Source organism: Hyperolius riggenbachi, chromosome 7 (assembly GCF_040937935.1).
Source record: "Hyperolius riggenbachi isolate aHypRig1 chromosome 7, aHypRig1.pri, whole genome shotgun sequence".
Classification (NCBI taxonomy): domain Eukaryota; kingdom Metazoa; phylum Chordata; class Amphibia; order Anura; family Hyperoliidae; genus Hyperolius; species Hyperolius riggenbachi.
In genome coordinates this window covers 41,189,018-41,196,164 of record NC_090652.1, presented here as the reverse complement: position 1 = coordinate 41,196,164, position 7,147 = coordinate 41,189,018, and positions in this window count along the sequence as shown.

The window sequence follows — 7,147 nt, the reverse complement described above, 5'->3', positions numbered from 1 at the left end:
CCAGAATGATGTTGTCATGGCATATACATTACATACAAAAATGTAATTTATTTTTGAAAAAAAATGTTTGTTGTAGCCACTGTGGCAGAGGCTAGAGCAGGCATGGGCAAACTCGGCCCTCCAGCTGTTACTGAACTTCAAGTCCCACAATGCATTTGCCTTTATGAGTCATGACTGTGGCTGTCAGACTCCTGCAATGCATTGTGGGACTTGTAGTTCCTTAACATCTGGAGGGCCAAGTTTGCCCATGCCTGGGCTAGAGCAATGTTGTCATGGACTACACATTACATACCAAAATTTAGTTTAAAAAAAAATGTTTAGTTTATGATTTAGTTGTTGTATTTTGTATCAAAATGATGTATTTTGTAAAATTATGTATTTTGAAAGAAATTGTTTGTTGCAGCCGCTATAAAGCAGGTGACAAGGCTCCTTCTGGTGGTGATTGCGACCACAACTCTTCTCTTTATGGGTGCCTGATCAAACACTCATATTTTAGAAAAACTTAATGATTTAGAAAAAAAAATTGTTTAGGGAACTGAATGACACTTAATCCAGGTGACAGACAGTTGGGTTTATTCTCCCAGGCTAACTAGTTACACGACCGTTCAGCCACATGAGCTCTAACAGGTCTGTAAGGCCCTTGTCCTTAGGTGTCTGGGGCTGCAAGTGCGCTACACTGAACAGACCAGTGTGGATGTGTAACCTAACCTTTGGCACTAGACAATGACAACACCCCTGCAGACTATGCAGACTATGCATAACTACACAATAATTTTGTTTGCTAATTTTTTGTGGTTTTTTTTTTTCTTTGTCTGCTTATTCTGAACTTCTCCTTGCTAACTAGTTACGTGACCATTTATCCACGCAAGATTGAGCTCTAACAGGTCTGTAAGGCCCTTGGCCTTAGATGTCCAAGGATGGCAGGGCAAGTGGTATGCCGTGGACTGCCCATATCAGAGCAAGATGAGGATGGTGTGGCAAAGTTCCAAGTAGAAGCAGTAGAAGATGGGTGTGCTGTGCAAGCCAGTCAACTACGTCATCAGCATTTTTTGAGTTCAGGGAACGTGCCCTCTGAACACTGGGCAGTATTCTAGGGCCACAGGAAATCACAGCAGCACGGCCCCTGCAGAGTGACCTGCCTCTGCCTGTCATTTTTTTATTACTCAATATTAAACTAGCAAAAATAAATACCCTGCCAGTGAGGAACTGAATGTCACTTCACACAGGTCAGGTGACAGATGGGTTTATACTATCTGCAACAATCACTTCACTATATAGGCCCTGCCCGTGAGGCCTTATACAGGGGGTAGTAGTGGATAGTAGATGATGCCAGTAGTGGTTCTGGACACTCAACTGGTTTTATTTTGTTGGAAACTGAATGTCACTTCACCCAAGTCAGGTCAGGTGACAGATGGGTTTATACTATCTGCAACAATCCCTTCGTTATATATATAGGCCCTATACAGGGGACAGTAGTGGATAATAGATGATGCCAGTAGTGGTGGTGAAGGATTATTGGGTTATCTAGTCAGTGCACTACTAGGACCAGCAGACCGGTCTCAAATGGCTAACGTGTGCACTGGACACCGAGGACTGCAGTATAACAATAGCAAGAAAAACTGCACTTATGAGGGCTATTATGCAAGGTACTGTACCACTAGCAGCAGTGTGCACACCTGTGTCCAACAGCTAAAGTCAGTGCACTGGACAGTCAGAAGATACACAGCTGCAATATAACAATAGCAAGAAAACCAATGTCCAGCCCTTATAAGGGCTCTTGGGTGTTCAGGACGCTGTACTAGCAGCAAGAAACTTCACTGGGGAAACAGCGCAGAGGCCTAACTACTGCTATCCCGATTAGTAGCAGAGCTCTCCCTGATCTGCCTAGCACAGCAGCCAAATGCAGACCGTAAAATGGCTGCCATGCTGGTGTCTTTATGGGTGGGTGGTCCAGGAGGGTGTGATAGCTGATTGGCTGCCATGTGCCTGCTGATTCTGGGGTGAGAGGTCAAAGTTTGGCTCCATAATGATGTATGGGGGGGCTGGTCGAACACGCCATGTGTTGCCGACAGGAATGCAAAAGCACATTTTAGTGTGCTGGTAACTGTCCACCCGTGGCCATCTCTAATGTGGAGTGCAAGCCTCTCAAGTTGGCGCTAGGTTATACTCTACTCAAACTCTCCTAAAAGAGGCATAGCTAGAGACATAGCAAAATGTTTATGGGGCCATCAGATCTAGGCACTCTTGAGTGACACGCACACACACACACACACACACACACACACGCACGCACGCACACACACTTTATGTGAGTTGACTGGAAAATTTGCATTATATACACTATGTATGTAAACCCCTAGTTTTTATGTGATTTTTTTTAAAGATTTGTTTATACATTTTGTGACAGTTTCATAGAGCCTGGTGTTAAAGGGAACCCGAGGTGAGAGGGGTTTGGAGGCTGCTATATTTATTTCCTTTTAAACAATACCAGTTGCCTGGCAATCCTCCTGGTCCTGTGTCTCTAATACTTTTAGCCATAAACCCTGAAAAAGCATGCAGCAGATCAGGTACTCTGACTCAGGTTTTACTAATTGCTTGTTCCAGGGTTTTGACTCAGACACTACTTATGCCAAAAGAACAACAGGCCTGCCAGGCATCTGTCATTGTTTACAAATAGCTGAATATGGCAGCCTCCCTATCTATCTCACCTCGGGTTCCCTTTAACCACTTCACAACTGAGGGGTTTTACCCCTTGAGCACCAGAGCAATTTTCAGCTTTCAGCACTCCTTCCATTCAATTCATCTATAACTTTCTTATTACTTATCGCACTGAAATGAACTATATCTTGTTTTTTTTGCCACCAATTAGGCTTTCTTTAGGTGGGACATTATGCCAATAATTATTTTATTCTAAATGTGGGAAAAAAATCATTATTTTTCAGTTTTCAGCCATTATAGTTTTTAAATAATTCATGCTACTGTAATTAAATCCCATGAAATGTATTTGCCCATTTGTCCCGGTTATAAAACCGTTTAAATTATGTCCCTATCACAATGTTTGGCACCAATATTTTATTTGGAAATAAAGGTGCATGTTTTTCAGTTTTGCGCCCATCCCTAATTACAAGCTGTAATAGATCGCGGAAAATCCGCCGCGCGGACTGGCGGCAAGGCGGCTGGTTCCGCGTCCGGCTCGGCGGTTTGCACGCAGCAGCGTGCGTCTGATGTGGCTGGGTCTGTTAGTGCACACAGATTGAGGAATATGTGCGCGCGCGCTGAGAGGCAGAACCTTTATGACAAACGAGGAGGGATCAGTTGACCAGGTTGGTCAGCTGATCGCAGAGCAAGTGGCTATTGGCTGATCAGCGGTGGGTGGCGCCGGGGAGCGCCGCTCTATATATAGTTACTGCTGGTCAGTCTCAAGTTGTCTGCCGTTGCGAACACTTACGTGAAAGCACTCAGACCATAGTCAGATCCCACAGTGTGTTAGAACCAGGAGGACCTGGGAATTCACACTGAGCCAGATTACTTCTGTATTACTATTGTGTTATTCTTCAGACTAGTTCCAGGGTGTTGAGACCACGGACCTCACACCCAAGACTAGGGGAACTGTGTTATCATTGTGTTATACTTCAGACTAGTTCCAGGGTGTTGAGACCACAGACCTCGCACCCAAGACTAGGGAAACTGTGTTATCATTGTGTTATACTTCAGACTAGTTCCAGGGTGTTGAGACCACGGACCTCACACACAAGACTAGGCATTGTTTGATATCTGTTATGACCTATTGCATTCCTGACTATCCCTCTGCTTTCTGATTCGGTAACTACACATATCTGACTACCTGTTGCCAACCCTGCCTGCCCCTGGTTATCGAATCAGCCTTCTGTCTCTGTACCTTATCTGCCCGTGTGTTGCCGACCTGGCCTGCCCGACCTTACAAGCTATACCTCTCCATTGAGAGATTAGTCTCCAGTCCTGCTAGTGACGCCCACCTTTAGGGGTCACTTAGCCACAGGGCCTTCCTGCTATTCATCCTGGGGCTCCACCCCTTTGGAAGTCTCAGGCTGTTGGAAGGTCTTTGCACTTCCCAGAGGGAGGTATTTCTCATACTGCCGAGGACCACCTGCTCCTCGGGTGGTCCCACTCAAAGTCATTACTGTTGCACCAAACACTCACACTATATAGGTGTCCAGAGGTTAGTCATATTCGGATTATTGGTGATTCTGCAGATCATCCATAATCGGGTATATATCTGTATTACTGGTGATACTGCAGATCACCAATAATCAGATTCTCTCTGAGTGTTGACACCACTCGTTACACAAGCCCATGGTTTATAAAGTAACAGTGTTATACCCTCTTGACATAAATATTTAAAAAGTTCAGTCCCTAAGGTAACTATTTATGTATTTTTTTATTGTAATTTTTTTTTATTACAAGAAAAAAAAGGGGGGAGTGTGGGAGGTAATGAGTTAACTTTTAGTGTATGAAAAATGCTTTAGGGTGTAGCTTTACTATTTGGCCACAAGATGGCCACAGTAACTTTTTGTTTATGCGACCTGCAAGCGTACATGAAGTACGCCTGCAGTAAGTGTTATGAGGCTGGGAAACTTTTTTTTTTCACAATGATCGCTGCTTCTCATAGAAGCAGCCGATCATTGTGGGTGCTTAGATCAACGAACGGGAACGGTTTTTCCCGTTCATTGATCTCCGGGCGAGCGGGCGGCGGCGTGCACGAGAGCGGGAGCACGCACACGAGCGAGCGGGAGCGCAGGCAGCGGCAGGAGGTGCGGATATCTCCGTCCCTGAGGGTGAAAGAATGGAAAAGGGGACGGAGATATCCGCACCGCTGGGGGTAAAGTGGTTAAAGGACACCCGACTGAAACATCAGAGATGAAATGAGGCTAGTAACAGATGTGTTTGCACAGCCTTCCTGCACTTTCTGATTACTCCCAAGAGGTTCCGTTCTCTTGTAAGAGGTTCTGTTAGTGGCTACGACTTTATAAGTCAATGACCCTTGACCCAGGTGACTTAGTAATTAATTTCAAGGCTCTGTGAACAGACCATGAGACAGGAGCACATGCATGCTGTAATGCCTTGAGCATGCTCAGTAGATAATTTTGACTATTCAGTAAAAAAATAAATGTTTGTGCATGTCACATAAATGTAATTTATCAAAATGTTTGCAATTTACATATTGCTACAGTATATGTGGTGATGTATGTTCAAAGAAGGTAAAATAGATCACCAAAGGTCAGGGGTATAACTATAAATTGCAGGGCCCCATAGAAAAAATCTGCCAGCCAACAACCCCCCTCCCCCAAAAGCCACTCCCCTCCCCCAAACCATGGTATAAGGTAGCTTCCAGCCCCCCACTCCCCCTTCCCCTCGGATTAGACACAGCAGAAGCGTGGCATTCAATTTTACTTGCATTTGACTATAGGACTGGTCCTCCTCCTCTTCAGTGCAGCCTATCAGAGCCGGTTTAAAGGAACACTTAAAGAAAATCTGTAATGAAAAAAACTCCCCTGGGGGGTACTCACCTCGGGTGGAGGAAGCCTCCGGATCATATTGAGGCTTCCCCCATCCTCCTCCGTCCCACGGCGGCGGCGAAAATCCTCCCGGAGCGGCGACGATGTAAATATTTACCTCCTTGGCTCCAGCACAGGCGCAGTATCCGCTCTTCCCACGGAGATAGGCGAAAATAGCCGATCTCCGCCAGGCCGCTCTACTGCGCAGGCGCAAGTCTCCTGCGCCTGCACAGTAGAGCGGTTCCAACGGAGATCAGCAATTTACACCTATCTCCGTCAGAAGAGCCGCAACAGCGCCCCCGCCGGAGCCAGAAAAGGTAAATATTGCACAGGCCAATAAATTGTCGCCTGTGCGTTCCGTGGGCTGCAGTGAGACTGCCCTGGGACACAGGAGGACGGGGGAAGCCTCAATAGGGTCCAGAGGCTTCCACCTACTGAGCTGAGTACCCCCTAAGGGGAATTTTATTTCTGTACAGATTTTCTTTAAGCCAGGAATAAAAAATCAGTTTTACTTTACTGGGGCTTTTACCAGTCCCCTCCAGCCGTCCCTTGCCTCCGGTCCCATGCCGCCAGTTAGTTTGGTTTTCACTGACAGCCCCAACAGGCCTGGCCACGCGTATTTTTCTTTGTGTTCCTGTCCACAATAGTGTCCTGCCCCTGTGCAGAACGCTATTGAGGATGGGAACATGAAGAAGGATACGCGTGGCAAGGCCTGTGCAGGCACAGAAAGCCCGCCAACTCCCTGTCAGGGCCTGTCAGCGAAAACAAAACTAGCTGGCAGCGGGGGACCGGAGGCTCCGTGAGTGACTGCAAGGGCACGGGACGGCTGCAGGGGGCTGGTAGAAGCCCCAGGAAAGTAAAACTGATTTTTTCATTCCTGGCTTAAGTGTTCCTTTAAGCCACACGGGGGGTCCTGTGGCAAAATTAACTTGTTTCCCCCTTGAAAGTCAGTTAATGGGGCCGCGAGACCCCCAGGTGGCCTCTCCCGACTGCTCCCCATGGCCCCCATTTGGTAGTTCAGCTGCCTTGAGATCTCTCACCTGTCCCGGCGGCTGCTATGTCCCGTTCTCTGTCTTCAGCCCAGCTGCCTGCGTCTTCTTCATCAGGTGCATGTTATTTGTAAACTAGTTGACCTAAGCCCGTTTGGCTCTAGGTCTCGGTCCTGCCACCGCACCGCCGCCAGTCAGTGCGTATGTGCGCATACCCGTCTGCCGCATGCGCATCCGTCCACCCGCCACGCACACCAGTCTGCCCTACGCGCGCACCCACCCTTCCACCCGGCTCCCTGGCCCCGTCCTCCTGTCCCAAAGGCTGTCCATGCTGCGCACATGCGCACTAACAACAAAGCACGGACCCAGCCTCACAGCGACAGGAGTACACAGGGACACAGGGATTTTATTAGCTAGACGTGCAACAGGCATAGAGAAGAAGCAGGGAGCGTAGCTGAAGATGGAGATCGGGATGGAGCAGCCGCTGAGACAGGTGAGATATATCAAGGCAGCTGAACTACTAAACTTAAAGGGCCATGGGGAGCAGTTAGGGGAGGCCACCTGGGGGGTCCCCTGGTGCAGGGGTGCCCCTAGAACAGTCGGGCCCTGCGGTAATTGCCCCCT